The sequence below is a fragment of the Ovis canadensis genome, chromosome 22 (genome assembly GCF_042477335.2).
Source record: "Ovis canadensis isolate MfBH-ARS-UI-01 breed Bighorn chromosome 22, ARS-UI_OviCan_v2, whole genome shotgun sequence".
NCBI lineage: Eukaryota > Metazoa > Chordata > Mammalia > Artiodactyla > Bovidae > Ovis > Ovis canadensis.
Genome location: NC_091266.1, coordinates 37,130,526 through 37,150,942, shown reverse-complemented (window position 1 = coordinate 37,150,942; position 20,417 = coordinate 37,130,526). Strand labels below are relative to the sequence as shown.

Here is a 20,417-nt window from a genome sequence, read left to right as displayed (position 1 = left end):
TTTGTTAAAAAAGCTGTTTCCCCTCATTATATGGGTTCAGTTCAGTTCAGTCACTCAGTTGTATCTGACTCTTTGCAACTCCATGGACTGCAGCATGCCAGGCTTCCCCGTCCATCACCAACTCCCAGAGCTTGCTCAAAATCACGTCCATCAAGTCGGTGATGCCATCCAACCATCTCATCCTCTGTCGTCCCCTTCTCCTCCTGCCTTCAATCCCTCCCAGCATCAGGATATTTTCCAATGAATCATCAGTTCTTCACATCAGGTGGCCAAAGTATTGGAGTTTCAATTTCAGCATCAGTCCTACCAATGAATATTCAGGATTGATTTCCTTTAGAATTGTCTGGTTTGATCTTCTTGCTGTCCAAGGGACTCTCAAGAATCTTCTCCAATGCCACAGTTCAAAAGCATCAATTCTTCGGTGCTCAACTTTCTTTATGGTCCAACTCTCACATCCATACATGACTACTGGAAAAACCGTAGCTTTGACTACACAGACTTTTGTCAGCAAAGTCATGTCTTTGTTTTTTAATATGCTGTCTAGGTTTGTTATAACTTTTCATCCAAGGAGCAATTGTCTTTTAATTTCTTGGCTGCAGTCACTATCTGCAGTGATTTTCGAGCTCAAGAAAATAAAGTCTGTCACTGTTTCCATTGTTTCCCCATCTATTTCCCATGAAGTGATGGGACCAGATGCCATGATCTTAGTTTTCTGAATGTTGAGCTTTAAGCCAACTTTTTCGCTCTCCACTTTCACTTTCATCAAGAGACTTTTTAGCTCCTCTTCACTTTCTGCCATAAGGGTGGTGTCATCTGCATATCTGAGGTTATTGATATTTCTTCTGGCAATCTTGATTCCAGCTTGTGTTTCTTCCAGTCCAGCGTTTCTCATGATGTACTCTGCACAGAAGTTAAATAAGCAGGGTGACAATATACAGCCTTGGTATACTCCTTTCCCAATTTGGAACCAGTCTGGTGTTCCATGTCCAGTTCTAACTTGCTTCTTGACCTGCATATGGATTTCTCAGGAGGCAGGTAAGGTGGTCTGATATTCCCATTTCCTTAAGAATTTTCCACAATTTGTTGTGATCCACACAGTCAAAGGTTTTAGCATACTCGATGAAGCAGAAGTAGATATTTTTCTGGAATTCTCTTGCTTTAACATCCATAACCCATTATACAGACTATGGCTGTTAATTGAAGAAAAACTAGAAAATTCAGATGTCCAAAATATAGCATTTAATCCTACCACCCACAAATGTGTGTGTGCTTATGGGGAACATGTTGCACTATTTAGTTTTAAACACATTGAGTTGGGGTTGCAGAGGAACTTCCAGGTGGAGGTGTCTGTTAGGCTGATGGACATATGAAACTGGGAGACAGTGAGCAGAGCTGAAGATAACAGGTTAGGAGTTGTCAGTGTGTCTGTGTGACCTCTGCAGCTGTGGAAAGGGTCACGGTGACTGAGGAGGGGTTGGGTTGAATGCTAAGGGTGGGACGTGGAAGCACCAGCCTGTGAGGGGCAGGTAGAGTTCGAGCAGCCAGTGATTAAGGCTGAGCATCCCCATTAGAGAGGCTGGAAAAAAATTGGGAGTGTGTCATCAGGAAGCTGAGGTAGAAGAGTGGTCCAAGCAGATGGGAGTGGGCAGCAGTATGACCTGCTACAGGGATGTCAGAGAGACCAATGGGGTTGCAATGGGAGCACATGAAGACCATGGCTTTGTAAATCAACTATACTCCAATATAAAATAAAAATCAAGAAAAAGACCTAGGTTGAAACAGTTAGCCTAGGATAGTGGGGGTGGAAGACAGGTGATAGTGTGATGCTTTTGAGATTCATCCATGTTATCAGAACTTCATTCCTTTCTATGACCAAGTGATATATTCCATTGTACGGATAAACCACATTATATACCACATTTTGTTTATCCTTTTGCTGATGAATGGGCATTTCCCCTCTTAAATCAGAAATCCATTCATTCAAATGAAACATTCTGTGTGAAAATACTAACTTGGAGCCTGTTTTCCATTATTTTAAATGGGAAAAATGGAAACAGGTTGTGTGTCAACTTGAATTTTTCAACAAATTTCCTAAAAAATGTAACTAGATCCCAGTAAATGCCCATACAGAATTAAAAAATTATTACATTAGGATGTAAAAAGCTCAGGATATTGCTTAGTGATTACCGAACAAGAATATAGCTGTAATGAATGGTTGCTTTGTTAGCAGTAAGTCTTCTTAGCCTCAGCCACACTCCAGACTCACATCCCATTTGTTGACACTTTTCAAAACATTTACACATGATTCTGATACCCTATCAGTTCTATTTGAAATGTAACTTGGGATTTTCCCCATCCATCAATATGTTTAGAATGCCATATTGAGTTTTGGGGATGCAAATAGGTATATATTTTCCCTCTGTAAACAAAAACTGACAAACATTGTGCTTGATATACATGGGTTCTCTAAGGTTGGGGTACTAAAAGCCTAAAGATGTTTTGCCAGGGAAATATTAATAAGGGAACATTTTCTACAGGATATGCCAACATAGTTAAACAAAAAATCCAAAGTATATATTCTATAACATACACCAATCTAGTAACAATAAAGAATGGGCAGAGATCTATAGAGACATTTCTCCAAAGAAGACATACAGATGGCCAAGAGGCACATGGAAAGATGAGCAACATCACTAATTATTAGAGAACTACAAATCAAAACTACAATGAGATATCACCTTACACAAGTCAGAATGGCCATCATCAGATCTGCAAACAATGAATGCTGGAGAGGGGGTGGAGAGGCTGTTGGTAGGAATGAAATTGATACAGCCACTATAGAGAACAGTATGGAGATTCCTTAGAAAACTAAAAATAGAGCTACCATGTTATCAAGTAAGCCTACTTTTTGGCATATATTCAGAGAAAAACATGGTTTGAAAGGATATGTGCATCCCAGTGTTCACTGCAGCATTGTTTACAATAGCTAAGACATGAAAGCAACCTAAATGTCCACCAGCAGATGAATGGATAAAGAAGATTTGGTACATATATATGATGGAATATTACTCAGCCATTAAAAAGTATGAAATAATGCCATTTGCAGCAACATGGATGGGCCTAGAGTTTATCATACTAATTGAAGTAAGTTAGTCAGAGAAAGACAAATATCATGTGATATTGCTTATATGCAGAATCTAAAAAAATGACGCAAATGAACTTATTTTCAAAACAGTAACAGACTCAAAGACTTATAGAATGAACTTGTGGTTACGGGGAGGGATAGAATGGGAGTTTGGGATTGACACGTACACACTTCTATATTTAAAATAAAATGCCTTTCCAAAGATAAAATAAAAATGAGAGATAAACAAAATGAATATAAAAAAGAATAGACTAGAATTAGAAAGACTGATCAATGACAGGTTTGGCTTTATCTGTAATATTTGCATTTTAATAAGTATGTAATACTTGTGTGATTAAACATAAATGAATGAATGGATAGGTGAATGAATTAATGAATGAATAAATAAGTAAATAAAATTTTAAAATGTGTTTAATACCCAGAACAACCTTTGGGTTGTTGATGTTATCCAAAGACAGAGACAAGAGCTGCTATCTATCCTTCTTCCTGCTTTCCGGAGTGCTGAGGAGAATGACTTTAAATCGGAAATAGCAGGAAAAATTATGATTAAAAAGATCTAGGTCCAGACAAGTGTCAAAATCACATGCAAGCAGGAATCTGCTTTTGGTGACCTTCATGGAATCCTGGCAGGTCAGAGGGGTGCTACAGCACGTAAATGGGCAAGGACTACCATAACGCTCAGCAAGGAGTACACAATAGATTTGGGAATTAAAGACTGTCAAGATTGAGATTGACTCCTGGCAAAACTCTAGAAATGGTTATTATATATAGGGTCTGGCAATGCCTAACAAGGAAAACATGTCTACCTTTTGGCAGAAGCCAACATGAGTTCTTTAGGAGTACAAGCCAAAGAGTAGATAAGGACACTTTTGTTGATAAGGACACAGAACAAGGAGGTTAGGGGAATCCTGAAGATACTGTTCTTTGATTTCAACAGGGGCTGAAGCAGTTTGTCCTATTATCTTTGTGGATGCAATGAAGAAATGTGAGCTGATGATGACCCTGCTTGGAGCATTCATAAATGGTGACTCACTGTACCCAAAGAAGTGTGATGATGGTAGGGGTTATGTCTTTCCAGTTGGAGGTTTTGGAACCCAGTCGTGTGATGTTTCTATCAGTGGCTCAAATGAAGATGTAGGTGTCCAGCTCATCACACTTCCAGATGACACAAGGAGGACCAGAATCCCTAATAGGCTGGATGACAGAATTGCAATTAGAATGAGCGTGACAGGCTGGAACAATGATCCTACATGAGCAAATGACACTCGGAGGAGAGAGGGTCTGGAGTCCTACAGGTGGGTTAAAAAGATCAGAGATGCAAACATAGGCCTGGGAGTCCTGGTTTAGGGATGAATCACTTGAAAAAGACTGAATTTATGTGACAGCTAATTCACTGTGGATCAGTTGTATGATCCAGAAGTATGATGACTCCCAGGCTCCCTACCTGCCTTAGTAGATGCAGAAAGCTTGAAACAGGAAAGATTAATAGTCCCACTAAGGTTCTGTATTTTCCTAGGTTCAAGACTGAAGACACTTCTTCAGAGTAATGTCCTGGGTAGGGCAACCTACATCAGAAAGGACCTAAATACCAAATCCTATTAGAAGAGTGGCCATAAAATGTCATCTAAACTATGGTACATTTGACAGTAAAAGAAAGTGTTATTAACAATTGCAATGTATAATAATTCTACTTTTGAAGCATCATTGGAAGAACTGGGACTTTTTATACTAAAAAAGAAAAGAAAAGAAAAAAAAAAGAATGCTAATAGCCAAATGGCTATCATATGAGAAGGGGAATAGATTTCTATGGCCTATTTTTTTTTTTTTGACAGGTAAGTAGGATTTACTGGTGGGTTTGAGTTAAGAGGGGACAGCACCATGGCTCACATGAGTGCAGGACCCACCATTTGTCCAGGGGCCACAATTAGGGATATATTTGACCCCACAGCCATCTGGTGAGAACCGCTCTTCTGCCACTATCTTTTCAAAGTCATCTACATTAAACTTAGTAACTCAGTTGGTAAGGAATCCTCCTGCAATGCAGGAGATCCTAGTTTGATTCTTGGGTCGGGAAGATAAAATATCAAAAATTCAAGTAAACCATACTATATTTTTAAAAGTTAGTCTTAAAAGGTACAACCTTTTCCTGGAGAAGGGATAGGGTACCTATTCTAGTATTCTTGGGCTTCCCTGGTGGTTCAGATGGTAAAGAGTCCATCTGGAATGCTGAAGACCTGAGTTCGATACCTGGGTTGGGAAGATCCACTGGAGGAGGGCATGGCAATCCCCATTGACTGAGATGCCTGGTGGGCTACAGTCCATGGAATTGCAAAGAGTTGGACATGACTGAGCAACTAAGCACACACGCACAAACTTAGTAAATCCTCACTTCTTGGAGATGTGGATCTTCTGATGGCCAGGGAGCTTGAACCTGGCCCTGAGGAGGGCCTCAGTCACACGCTCTTTGTTCTGCAGCTTGGTGCAGATAGACATGATTTGGCCAACGTGGACCCTGGCCACTGTGCCCTGGGGCCTTCCAAAGGCACTGCGCCTACCAGTCTGGAACCTAGATTGGGGACAGCATGCCAGCATGAAGGTCCTGGAAAGGGCTGTCTCCAGGGTCCCTTTGAACAACCCACACAGACAACATGCTGCATATATTGTTTGCAGGCATTGCACACTCGACCCTGATGGGGAAAAGTGCGAGGTCGGTTTAACTGGCTACAAATCTATGGCCTACTTAAAAAAATTATTGTTTAAAAAGGAATACTTTCTCATTGAAAAAACTTCAAATGATAGCCAACTCTTTTCTGTCAAATTGGAGTGATACTAGTATCTGCCTCAAACTGTTTGAGGATCAAATGAACAGTGAATGTATGAATTTGTAAGATAAAATTTAAAATGTAACTGTTTACATTTGTTTTTTCTGTTTAACAGAAAAAAATTCTCCCTTTCCTCACTACATTTCATCCCCTATAGCCATCATGTGCCTCAGAGGTAGCCATATTATTAATTTGTTAACATTTTTTAATTAAAAAAATTTAAACTTTATGCTTACATGATACAGGTGTGGCAACATCTTGATACTGGCTAACTCTGAGTGATTAGAATATGGGAATTCACTGACTATTCTATTTTCATATATCTCCAAAATTTTCATTAAAGATAATTATGTAACTCAAAAATTAAACTAATACAAAGTGATAGCTATTCCCTATTAGATCCTCATGCACTACCATTTTAAAATTGTTTAGTGACATCTTCTGATATTTGCTTCCCTGTTTCTATTAAAATATCATGTTTATCTTGCTTTTTTGACTTTTCATTTTTTAGATACTTTTATTGACTATCTATTATGGAAGATGAGAATTGGGCTCAATGGCACCCCACTCCAGTACTCTTGCCTGGAAAATCCCATGGACGGAGGAGCTTGGTAGGCTGCAGTCCATGGGGTCACTAAGAGTCGGACACAACTGAGCAACTTTGCTTTCACTTTTCACTTTCCTGCATGCAGAAGGAAATGGCAACCCACTCCAGTGTTCTTGCCTGGAGAATCTCAGGGATCGGGGCATCTGGTGGGCTGCCGTCTATGGGGCTATACAGAGTCAGACACGACTGAAGTGACTTAGCAGCAGCATACCATCATCTGTGTTCATTTTATCTATGTTCATTCTTTCAATATACTTTTATCACAATTCAGAGTAAATTCAATATTCTGTGTTCATGTATATAAAAGTGTAAATATTTCTTTTCTTTTTTTTTAACAGCTGGGTCATGTTGTGACTTTCATCACATTTTATTTCTTGCATATCTTTTTGTTTTTCTTGGAGTTAATAATTGCTTCAGGTCCTCCCCTGCCACCAGTGGTTTGCTAAATTTTCTAGTTACTCATTTCTAATCATTTCCAAATTCTCAACAGAAATATAAAATATTTTATTATTGTCAAGCATATTTTCTAACCTATTGTTACCATATTTTTATTGGTGGCATCCATTTTGGACCTATAATTTTCTTATTCAAGGCCATCACTAACACAGATGTCCCTTCTGAGTAAATTTTTAATTAATTAATTAATTAAATTTTGCCCATACCATGCAGCTTATGGGATCTTAATTCCCTGACCAGAGATTGAACCCACACCCTTGATGGTGAAAGACCAGAGTCCTAACCACTGGACCACCAGAAAATTCCCTTGAGCAAAATTTTTTATAAGGAACCCCTCTGGCCAGAAGGATTGTAAAAAAGAGCTTCTTGAGTTGACAAATTACAGAACAGTGCTCTCTTTGGGAAGACTGATTAGTAAGGGTGTCTTCTTCCTCAAGGTTTGATGCACCCCTTCTCTAGAAATGTGGCTTGGGAAGCAGAGCACTGAATGGATTTTGGTTCTCACTTATGGTCCCCACGAGAGACATCTTTGGTCAATTACACAGCTGTATGTGGTATACCTGTTCTAGTTCCTGTTTGTACTGGTTCCATGGATACGTGGCACACCTGTCATTTTGGATTTTTCCTTCGCCATCATTTTGGTGATTCCCCTCATTTTTCTCTTGGGTTAGATCTTTTGCTTACTGAGTTGCAAGTATTCCTCTTTCTTAGTTTGGTCTTTTTTTTTTTGGCTGCACCACGTAGCTTGTAGGATCTTCGTTCCCTGACCAGGAATGGAATCCAGGCCCATGGCAGTGAAAGCGCAGTCTTAACCACTGGATTGCCAGGGAATTCCCTAGTCATCCAGTAATTTTTAAGGAAAGAAAGCATGGGGGTTTTTGGAAGCTTTGGAATTGTGAAAAATATTTTATTCTCATACTTGAGTGATATTTTGTTTGAATATAGAATTATACATTTGAAATCCTTTTTTCCTAAGAATTTTGAGGGTATTGTTCCATTATCTAATAGTTCCATTGTTGCTGTTGAGAAGTTTGCTGCCATTATTGTTTTCAAATTGCTGTATTTCCCCTCTTTCTTTCATTCTGCAGCTTCTTTTTATCTTTCGGTGTTCTAAAACTTTATTATTATGTGTTTTGATCTGGTACTTTGTAAATCCTTTGTGCTGGGTATTTGATTGTCCTTTTCAATCTAGAAATTTCATGCCCTTCAACTTGGGGAAATTTTTGGAATTATTTTAAAAATAGTTTTAACCTTTTAACTCTAATGAACCTTTTAACTTTCATTTTCTTTGTCCCATTTTTTTTTTCTGAGACTCCCATTAGATGTTTATACTTTCTGTACTTATCCTTTATTTTTCTTATTTTTTTCTTTTCTAATTTTATCTCTGAGACTATTCATTCTACCTTCTGGATATTTTCTTAACTTTACCTCGAAAATCTTCTATTAAATATTTTTACTTTTGATGTTATGTTTATGAATATACACCTATTCATATATGCACATATATATATGTATTAATATCTAGAAGTTTGCTAATTATTATTATTCTCTGAATGTACCTTAAAAATACACAATTTTTGTTTCACAGAGGTCAGTTTCTTTACATCTCAGACTATTAATTATAGATGGTTTTTTGGGGGGGAATTGTTTTTAGTTTTATTCTTTTCCCTGAATTGACTTTGATTCTTTCACATTTTTTTGTGTGTGTGTGGTAGTTAATTCTGGCCTTTATTTTGAGTTAGAAGCTTATTTTAAATCATTAGTATCCTTTCTAGTCCATCAACACAAAAGTAAGGCAATAAAAGATTGAAAACTCTGTGTGCATGTTTGAGATCTGTTGATTAGTAGGTACCACTTAAAAGTGATAAGGTAGGGACCCAGATGTTTTGTGGAAGACCCCAATTGCCAGAATCTCAGTTTAGTTCAGTTCAGTCACTCAGTCGTGTCCGACTCTTTGCGACCCCATGAATCGCATCATGCCAGGCCTCCCTGTCCATTACCATCTCCCTGAGTTCACTCAAACTCACGTTCATCGAGTCTGTGATACCATACAGCCATCTCATCCTCGGTTGTCCCCTTCTCCTCCTGCCCCCAATCCCTCCCAGCATCAGAGTCTTTTCCAATGAGTCAACTCTTCGCATGAGGTGACCAAAGTACTGGAGTTTCAGCTTTAGCATCATTCCTTCCAAAGAAATCCCAGGGCTGATCTCCTTCAGAATGGACTGGTTGGATCTCCTTGCAGTCCAAGGGATTCTTAAGAGTCTTCTCCAACAACACAGTTCAAAAACATCAATTCTTCGGCTCTCAGCCTTATTCACAGTCCAACTCTCACATCCATACATGACCACAGGAAAAACCATAGCCTTGACTAGACGGACCTTAGTCGGCAAAGTAATGTCTCTGCTTTTGAATATAATATCTAGGTTGGTCATAACTTTTCTTGCAAGGAGTAAGCGTCTTTTAATTTCATGGCTGCAGTCACCATCTGCAGTGATTTTGGAGCCCCAAAAAATAAAGTCTGACACTGTTTCCACTGTTTCCACATCTATTTTCCATGAAGTGATGGGACTGGATGCCATGATCTTCGTTTTCTGAATGTTGAGCTTTAAGCCAACTTTTTCGCTTTCCTCTTTCACTTTCATCAAGAGGCTTTTTAGCTCCTCTTCACTTTCTGCAATAAGGGTGGTGTCATCTGCATATCTGAGGTTATTGATATTTCTTCTGGCAATCTTGATTCCAGCTTGTATTTCTTCCAGTCCAGCGTTTCTCATGATGTACTCTGCATATAAGTTAAATAAGCAGGGTGACAATATATAGCCTTGACGTACTCCTTTTCCTATTTGGAACCAGTCTGTTCCATGTCCAGTTCTAACTGTTGCTTCTTGACCTGCATACAGATTTCTCAAGAGGCATGTTAAGTGGTCTGGTATTCCCATCTCTTTCAGAATTTTCCACAGTTTATTGTGATCCACACAGTCAAAGGCTTTGGTATAGTCAATAAAGAAGAAATAGATGTTTTTCTGGAACTCTCTTGCTTTTTCCATGATCCAGCGGATGTTGGCAATTTGATCTCTGGTTCCTCTGCCTTTTCTAAAACCAGCTTGAACATCAGGGATTTCATGGTTCTAGAGGTATTTTATTTTGGTATTTCATTTTCTTCAGAATCTCTATCTTGGACAGCTAAGCAACTGAATTTCTGAAAAGTCAAAAGAGAGGAGACAGTGATCCTCAAAATTAACTAGTTCATTTTAATATAACAGTGGTTTAAAATTTTATTATTTCAAACATATATAAAAAATAGAGAGACTAGTATAACAAGCGCAACTAACAATGATCAATTTATAGCCAGTCTTGTTTTATATAGTTCCCCACCACTCCAACCCCTAGACTTGTTTCATAGCAAACCCCAGACACCATATCATATAATCTGTATATAAGTGTGTATTTCTAAAATAAAATGACTTCTTAAAATGGTCATCATATCACTAGCACATCTGAATGTGTAATTTGTGTCATATTTACTTTTTCCTGATTACCTGTAACTTCTCCTCTTCCTAATCCTCTTCCTCTTTTTAACTACTTGCAGGATTCAAGCTCCAGTACTCTTGCCTGGAAAATCCCATGCACGGAGGAGCCTGGTGGGCTGCAGTCCATGGGGTCGCTATGAGTCGGACACGACTGAGCGACTTCACTTTCACTTTTCACTTTCATGCATTGGAGAAGGAAATGGCAACCCACTCCAGGGTTCTTGCCTGGAGAATCACAGGGACGGGGGAGCCTGCTGGGCTGCCATCTATGGGGTCACACAGAGTCAGACACGGCTGAAGCTGCTTGGCAGCAGCAGCAGCAGCAGGATTCAAGTATATTGCAATTAGTGAATATGTTTCTTAAGTCTCCTTTAGTCTACCCTTTTCCCCCCTTGCAATTTCTTCATTGAAGAAGAGAGTATTTGCACTAAAGTTTCTCACAGTCTGTGGAAACTATGCAAAGAAGAGCCTAGATCATGGGACTTCCCTAGTGGTCCCGTGGCTAAGACGCCATGCTTTGATTCGATCCCTGGTCAGGGAACTAGATCTCACAGACCACAACTAAGAGTTTGAAGGCTGCAACTAAAGATCCTGTGAGCTGCTACTAAGACCAAGAACAACCAAATAAATAAATATTAAAAAGAAAAAAGAGAAGAAGAGCTTGGATCAGATTGCATCCTTGCGATTTCTCTATTTGCTTATTTTTGGCTCTACTGGGTCTTTGTTGCTGTGCACGGGCTTTCTCTGGTTGCAATGAGTAGGGGCTACACTCTAGCTGTGGTACACGGGTTTCTCATTTGTGGTGGCTTCTTTTATTGTGCAGCATGTGTTCTAGAGCACGCAGGCTCAGTAGTTGTGGTGCACGGGCTTAGTTGCCACACAGCATGTGGAATCCTTCGTGATCAGGTTTCAAACTCATGTCTGCTGAATTGGCAGGTAGATCTTTAACCACTGGACCACCAGAGAAGTCCCTTGTGGTTTCTTTGTTTATAGTGTTTTCTGTAAAATGATAGTTACAGCTAAAGGCTTGATCAGATTCAGGTTTGATTTTTTTAAAATACTACTTTTAAATATTTTTTTGTTTCTTTGTATTTTCATTAAGAGGCACATAGTGTTCTGCTGTTTCTCTTTTTGTGAAATTAACAGCCATTGATAATCACTGAAATCTGTTACTCCACTGGAGTCGCAAAATGATGATACTCTAATTCTATCCATTCCTTCTTCATTTATTAGTTGGAAGACTTCTATAAAGAGAAACTTCCCTTCTTCCACTATTTGATTTCCTGAAGTACAGTTCTTATAAGAAAAGTAGTAGAAATGCTTGATTCCTTTTATTTATCAGTTTTCCAAATAATGAGTTAGTTCCCTCCCTCCTCTAAAGAAGATCATGAAGATTTTTCTTTTAAGTATAATTATGAACTCATGGATTTAAATATGGTTGATGAATTTCAGTCAGTTGCAGCTATTATTCTCACTGATGCTCAATTATCTCATTATTGGTCAATGGGAGCCTCTAATGGGCACCTAAGTCCCTTTAACATGATCGTAGTAATCTTTGATAGCTTTCTTGCTTCCTGTTATGACAAGATTTCCTTGATCATCTTGTATATTAATTTTTCAAATCTGACATCTTCCATTTCCCCAAAGAGTCCTGGTTGCTTTTAGTGCAAAGTGGTATTTAAAGACCAGAGTCTAGGAACAAGAGGTGCTTACAGCTATGGAGTTGGTTAGTTTCTTGTCCTTTTCGGTGCACAGAGCCAGGAAGCGCATTTTTTAAAAGATGAAATGCATCAAGAGTTACTATTAATACATCCAATTAAATCCAGGACTATAGGGATTTTACTTATCTTAATTGATCTTCCATTTGGTTTGTTTGTTTCTCCCACACCAAAAAACAAAACAAAACAAAACACCTCCAAGCATACAAATATCATTTTCTTATTTGCTTCATCAGTGTATGCCCCACCAGAGAATATATATTTGGTCAAACTCTAGGTTTCAAATTACTTGGAATAGTTTCTCTCTATGTGGTTATGATGCCAACTCAATAGAGAGTTAAATTCATTTGTTTTATTTGGCTTTTGCTTTTGGGGGGACTGCTTATTGATTTAATTTCATGGTGACATTATGTAAAATATTTACATGGTTCTAAAGTCATATCTTGGAGAAGGCAATGGCACCCCACTCCAGTACTCTTGCCTGGAAAATCCTATGAACAAAGGAGCCTGGTAGGCTGCAGTCCATGCGGTCGCTAAGAGTCGGATACGACTGAGCGACTTCCCTTTCACTTTTCACTTTCATGCATTGGAGAAGGAAATGTCAACTCACTCCATTGTTCTTGCCTGGAGAATCCCAAAGACAGGGAAGCCTGGTGGGCTGCCGTCTATGGGGTCGCACAGAGTCAGACACGACTGAAGTGACTTAGCAGTAGCAGTAGCAGTAAAGTCATATCTACAATATAAGATATCAGTGATGGCAACCCTCTACCCTGTCTTCTCCATTTTGTTTCCTCCTGTCTTCTATAGATGGATGTTTAAAAAAACCTTGTTATCTTTCCATTTTGTAAAATGATACGTTCATAAAATATGCATACATATTCCTCCTCTCTTACATAAATATTTGCCTATTATACACATTTTATCCACCTTAATATTGACCTTTTAATACAATTTATGGCTTGGAATATGTTACATATTTATGTTGTGTTTCAACTTGTTCCCTGTTTTGCTTCTTACCTAGAGGGCCAAACTTCTTAAAGCAGATAACGCAATGTCAAGGGCGTGGATGTACTTTAAAAGGGAGATGGACCTTGAATTCCAGCTCTACCCCTTTCATGCCACATTACCACAATATAACTTCAGATTGTTCACCAGTAAGGTCACCCATCATTTCCTGGTTGACATTAGTAAACTGTTGTATGGTTATCCTCTTTGGGGATTATGCCATTACAGCCCTACTGAATCACTTATGCCTGGTCACACATCTTTACCACATTATATTATATTAGGACCACAAGAACACATAGGAGAACTGCACAAACAGGTCTTAATGACCCAGATAACCATGATGGTGAGATCACTCACCTAGAACCAGACATCCTGGAGTGTGAAGTCAAGTGGGCCTTAGAAAGCATTACTATGAGCAAAGCCAGTGGAAGTGATGAAATTCGAACTGAGCTATTTCAAATCCTAAAAGATGATGCTGTTAAAGTGCTGCACTCAATATGTCAGCAAATTTGGAAAACTCAGCAGTGGCCCAGGACTGGAAAGGGTCTGTTTTCATCCCAATTGCAAAGAAAAGCAATGCCAAAGAATGTTCAAACTACTACACTAATGTGCTCATTTCACATGCTAGCAAGGTGATGCTCAAAAGCCTTCAAGTTAGGCTTCAGCAGTATGTGAAACGAGAACTTCCAGATGTACAAGCTGGATTCAGAAAAGGCAGAGGAACTGTTGCAGGAAGGGGAACCCTTTTCCGTGCCCGAAACTGGGCTCTTGTCTAACACTCAGAAATGAATTGTCTGAGGAGACACATGTGTTGACAAAGCAAGAGATTTTATTGGGAAAGGGCACCCAGCTGGAGAACAGTAGGGTAAGGGAACCCAGGAGAACAGCTCTGTCACATGGCTTGCAGTCTCAGGTTTTATGGTGATGGGATTAGTTTATGGGTTGTCTTTAGCCAATCATTCTGACTCAGAGTCCTTCCTGGTGGTGCATGCCTTGTTCAGCCAAGATGGATGCCAGAGAGAATGATTCTGGGAGGTGGTCGGACATGTCGTGTCTCCTTTGATCTTTCCTGAACTCTTCCGGTTGGTGGAGGCTTATTAGTTCTGTGTTCCTTACCAGGACCTCCTGTCAGAAAATAACTCATGCAAATGGTTACTATGGTGCCTGGCCAGGGTGGGCAGTTTCAATCAGCATGCTTCTTCTAACAGAACCAGAGATCAAATTGCCAACATCTGTTGGATTATAGAAAAAGCAAGAGGCTTTTTCTGCTTCACTGCCTACGCTAAAGCCTTTGACAGTGTGGATCACAATAAACTGTGGAAAACTCTTCAAGAAATGGGAATACCAGACCACCTTACCTGTCTCCTGAGAAACCTATATGCAGGATAAGAAGCAACAGTTAGAAACAGACATGGAACAATGGACTGGTTTAAAATTGGGAAAGGAATATGTCAAGGCTGTATATTGTCACCCTGCTTACTTAACTTCTATGCAGAGTACCTCATACGAAATGTTGGGCTGGATGAATCACAAGCTGGAATCAAGATTGCCAGGAGAAATACCAACAAACTCAGGCATGCAGATAATGCCCCGCTAGTGGCAGAAAGTGAAGAGGAATTAAAGAGGAGAGTGAAAAAGCTGGCTTAAAACTCAACATTCAGGAAACTAAGATCATGGCGTCTGGTACCATCACTTCATGGTAAATAGATGGGGAAAAATTGAAAACAGTGATTTTATTTCCTTAGGCTCCAAAATCACTGTGAATGGTGACTGCAGTCATGAAATTAAAAGATGCTTGCTCCTTGGAAGGAAAACTGTGACAAACCTAGGCGGCATATTAAAAAGTGGAGACAGCACTTTGCCAACAGTTTTTCCTTCTCCTCCTCAGATCAGCCCCGTGTTTCACATGCATCCACGTTGCTGCACAGAGCATGCTTCTTCAGATCCTGGGTTTTGCTCTTTTAGCAAGTCCTGGCTATCTTCTCTAACATTCTAACCTCCAACTATCTGCAGCCTCCTTGGAACCCACTCAGCACAACTGACTTAAGTTAGTCTGATGGGCTCACAGATTGACTGAATGTTCTCTGAGGGTTTCTCATCTTTCCAGCCACCCCAACCTATCTTGGTCTCCCAAGAGAGGTCTGGCTCTGGGGAACATGGCCTCAGAGTCAGGCCAGGCTTAGGGCCAAGACAAGGTGAGGCTTTTATTCTTTCATTTATTTGTTCAACAAGTATTTTCTGGTTTCCATTAAGTGCCAGGCTCAAAGGATAAAGACATGGAGTCCATTCTCATGAAACTTAACATTTGGTGGAAAGAGAGTGCAGAAGTAGGGTGACATGTTGATGGATAGGTAAGTTTGGGAGCTGTGAAATCTAACCATGGGTTCAGGGAAAGCTTCCTGGAGGGAGTGACATTTAATTTTAAATCTCAAGGATGAATAGGAGTCAGTCAAGTGGTGGGGGTTGCAGGGTAGAAAGAACTTTTCAGGCTGCAAGAGGAAAAGTGTCTGCAAAGGCAGGAAGGGAAGGTTGTTGGGGCTGGAGTAGAGGAAGCACGGGGGAAGTGTGCTGGAGGTGAGGCTGGGCTGGTGGCAGAGGTTGGGGCTTTGTGGCTTGTGTCAAGAGTTTGGACTTCACCTCCTGCAGGCCCATGGTGGTCCACCAAAGAGTGTTAAACTGAAAGTTAGTGTGTATGTGTGTGATGGTGGGGGAGTACACCAGAATATTATTTGCATTTTTAAAGATAACATTAGCTACAAGCAAGAGAGAGCAGGCAGAGTTGCTGAACGTGGTGATGGGGAGCTAGAAGCAGGTGGCCCAGATTTGCTGTTTCCAGGAGGCTGAACTGACAGGACTTGGATTCTGATTGGCTGAGTGGATGAGGGAGAGGGAGGAGTCAAGGAGAACTGGTAGGGATCTGACATAAGCAGTTGAGTGGAAGATGGTGCCATGCTCTCAGATTGGGATCAATGGTTGGGACAGTCATGTCTTGGACTCTGCACAGAAAGTGACTCAGGATGGTTGAGGGTAATGATGGGGGCACATATGGGGCCTAACCCAGCCAAGGGGCCAGAGAAGCCTTCCTAGTTTAGACAGCTGATGGCAAGGCCTTGACTAAATGTGGCTGAGGGTCCAGGATATGAGGTTGGGCCTAGAGTTGGGATCTGGGGACACCAGGAAGTTGAGAGGGGAGGCGGCCTGGAGACTTGGAAGTGGACTTAGGGTGGCCAAGTCCTGGGTGATTCTAGCCTTGGTCGTGGCAGACGGCTGGGCTGGGCTGGGCTGCCCTCTCCTCCACCGATAATTAATCCCGCACGGGGGCCGCGGGCGATGACAGGGCTGTCTAGCGTGCACTTAAGCATTAAATGACCAATTTCTGTCAGACTAACTTCCCCAGCCTCCCCGTCCCCTCCTCTGCCGCCCACCCCCCGCCCACACCCCCTCCCTCCGCTCCCTGCACTCTGAGTTTTTCAGCAACTGATGGCTCCTGGTTCATTTCTGTGGAATTAATTGGTCCCTGAATGAATTCTGTTGACAGGGCAATTTATCATGTGTTTGGGCTGACAGTGCGGGTGTCGGGGGGTAGGGGGGTGGGGAAATGAATGGGGGTGCTGAGATGAAGGGGAGGAGGGGGTCTGGGTTGGGGTGAGTATTGACCGTAGATAGGGACCTGGGAGGTGCCAGACCCAGGGTTTGGGGTGCCATAGAGCACCCCCAATCATAGCTGCATGCTTTGCTACACATCCTTGATCCCACAAGTTTGAGAGAAAACCCTAAATTGAAGAGGACCTCCAAACTTTATCTGACTTCTCCCCTACCCTTCAATCATCTCAAGTGGGGTGTCTTCATTGGGAGAATTCAGCACCATGCTACGTTAATCCTCTGAAGGCTAGAATGGTGCTGGGGTTCTGGGATAGAATAAGAGAGTGCGAGTGTGTGTGTGTGTGTGTGTGTGTGTGTGCACATGCGCATGCATGCTCATGCACTCAAGGAGCAAAGGGACTGATTAGTCTGGGGGGTAAGGGGGCTGGTCCCCAGGGAGTTGGGCGCTCAGCCGGCCTGGCTAACAGGGGCCTAAGGGACTGGCTAATTAGAGTATTGGGATGCTCTGGGCTGGGGGAGTGTTGTGGGGGGCAGGACATGTGGTTGGCCCCCAATAGCTTCTTTCTTTGTCTCCCTCCCATGTACCTTATCCTACGCCCTCAGTGGTCTCCACCATTCTAGAGATCTCTGGGCAGACACTGGGGAGAGAGAGAGGGAAAGGCAGTAATGACTCCCAGGTGGGAGAGATGGCAACAAATAAATAAATCCATGCCTCCTTTCCTAGCTTAAAAAGTCCCCCATCCCCTTCCCCATCTGAATGTATCCAATCTTCTTCCACAGAGCTTTCTTGAACTCCTCCTGATCATAGAGAGTGAAGTCTACCTACCACGTATAACTGCAGAAGCTTAGAATGTCAAAGTGGGAAAGCATCCTAAAGGCCATCTGGTTTTACACAGGAGGCAAGGACAGAGACCCGAGGGGCTTGTTGAAGGTCACACGGTGATCATGGGAGCCAATTTCTGGGTTCCTCCTGCTCTTAGCTTGGAGATGCCTCTGTACACACAAGCTTTTCGTTCTGCCTAGAGGATGCATTTCTGGTCTGAGGATTCTTTAGGGAAGGGGTGGCTCTTCTATAGGCCTCTTCAACCAGGAAATTGAGGCTGAGCCTGGGCACTTGAGGATGGACAGTCACAAAGATCAGGCCATGGGAACATACTGAGATGCTGCTGGGGTTCAATCAAGTAGGGAGGCCCCACTGACGAGGATGTGGATCAGATGCGGGAGGGGAGAGCAGTGTAATCTGGGGGCCCCGAACCCTGGGTTCTGAGAGATGGAGCCAGCCAGGGTAAGGGGAGCCCTGGATCAAGGCAATGAGCTCCCTCCCTCGTGTGCTCTCCTGCTGCAGGCCGGCGACGTGCTCAGGAGACGACGTGGTCTCACAGACCACCTTCGAAATCTCCCAGGATGGTTCTTCCAAAGCTCTCTACCCTCCACAAGGCGGGATCTAGTCCTGCTCCCCTCACTCTCAGCAGATAGCAACTGTGTCTCTTGCAAGCTTTCTAAGCAGCTTCTCAGCCCTATCCCCTCACGATCAGCTTTTTCCCAGCAGAATTCTCTGATTCATCCCTACTCCTCAAGCTGCACCCCATTCTTTCAGGCCTGTTGCCATAAGCCCCTCAGTCCATCTCTCAACAGCCCCTCCTTCCCCACTCAGTCTCCACCCTCTGCCTCGGCCCCCAGGCCGGTTCACACAGCCCTTAGCTTGAAAGGACTCTCCCTCAAGCTCACTGACCGCAGCATCTCCTGGCCCTTCTTGTGCCCCCTTCCCTTCCAAACTTTTCAAAAGAATTGTTTACCCTCTGCCTCCATCTGCCTCCTCAGTTCTTAGCTACCCCTCCCCCAGCAGCCCTCCCTCCACCTTCAGAAAGCACTAGCTTCCTGGTCACCAGGTGGCCCCTATTCACCAAATCCAATGGCCTTTCCCTCAATTATACAACAAAAAAGCAAAGTCTAGTTTATTCATTGGACAATTATGCTTATATGCATCAAGGATATGGTAGTCTCTTTACTTTTGTTTTAATTTAACTTTTTAAAACTCAAAATTACATTTAGAAAAGCATACTCACAGAAATCTCACCCTTACATATACCCATCCACACTGGTTCCCTGCTCAGAGACAACCATTTTTATTAGATTACTATTTATCTTTCCAGTGTTTTCATATATATATAAGCAAATGTGATAAAATCTTTATTTTTCTTCTTTCTTACACAGTGTGTCCATTATTCAGCACTTTTCTTCTTTTACTTAAAACTCTAATCTTGTACATCTCCATGTTGGTGTCCTCATGGGGCTAATCCTTGGTGTGGCCTCCATCATCTCCTGCCTGGACCACTGTGGTGGCCTTGTACAGGCCTCCCTGTGCCCACTGTCTCTCTTTGTATCCCACTGCTCATGTCATGGACAGAGAGTGCCTCCTAAAATGCAGGTCTATGACACCATATTCTCTTGCTCAAAAACCTTCCATGACTCTCAATGCCTACAGCAAAAAAGTCCAAGGTTCTTAACAGGACATTAGTGCCCCCTAGAACTATTTAACTCAGAACTTTTGGGTTACAACTGGCAGACACTCAACACATTTGCTCAAGTGATTAAAAGGAGAAGGTGCTGGCTTAGGACTCTGGAAGTGCCAAAGTGGCCTTGCTTCAGGCCTAGCTGGCTCCAGAGGCTCGAAAGACACAAGCACAGCTCTCCTTCAGTCTGCCTCTCAGCTCTGAGTGTCCCAGCCTGACTCTGAGTGTGTCTGCACAGTGCTCTCAGGCAGGGATTCTCCACACGGTGGGGAACTGTCCCTAGAGATCCAGAGCCCTCATCATTGCAGCTCATAGCCCAAAGAAAGAAGGGATCCTCTGTCTTCCAGCCCCAATAACAAGACTTCTGAGAGGACTCTTCCTACCTTGAGGTGCTTTGAACAGGGACATGGGGGTCCCCATTGGACAGACATAGGTCTCAGGCCCACATCTATGGTCAGGAGCTCATGGGGCATTTTGACTGACAGTCCCATAAGAACTACACAGGATGGGGGAGGGACAGTTTCAAATGGAATGGGGGGTGCAGACACCTTAAAGAAGTGGGGAGCTAGTCATGGGACTGCTTGGGGCACATTGAGAGCAAATGTCTTGATGTCTTGAGAAGGCTCATGCTTGATGTAAATGAAGCACAGCAAGGAGGCCAGCAAGCTCAGAGCACAGTGAGCTGGGGGTGGTGGTGATGGGTACAGGGTGGACAGCCAGAACATGTAGGGCCTTATAGATCAGATTTAAGATTCTGACTTTGGCTCAGAGGGAGAAGGGGAATTACTGGGGGGCTCTGAGCAGAGAAGGAGCATGCTCTGCTCTACACTTCGGGGATCACTCTGCTGATGGGAGAATAGACTGGGGTGGGTGAGGCGAAGATGGAAACAAGAAAGCTAATTTTTTTTTTTGCAATTCAAGATGAAGGGTCATACTGGCTTAGACCAGAATGGTACAGTGCAGATCATCAGAAATGGTCAAATTCTGTTAACTGGTTTTTTTTTCCCCCCGCTTTGGC

The 20,417-nt window shown here is 42.1% G+C and overlaps 1 pseudogene; it reads right to left on the bottom strand.

Annotated features, from left to right (window-relative positions):
• Positions 1-5,752: 5,752 nt before the first annotated feature.
• LOC138428015 (small nucleolar RNA SNORA70) lies at positions 5,753-5,872 on the bottom strand (annotated as a pseudogene).
• Positions 5,873-20,417: the final 14,545 nt, after the last annotated feature.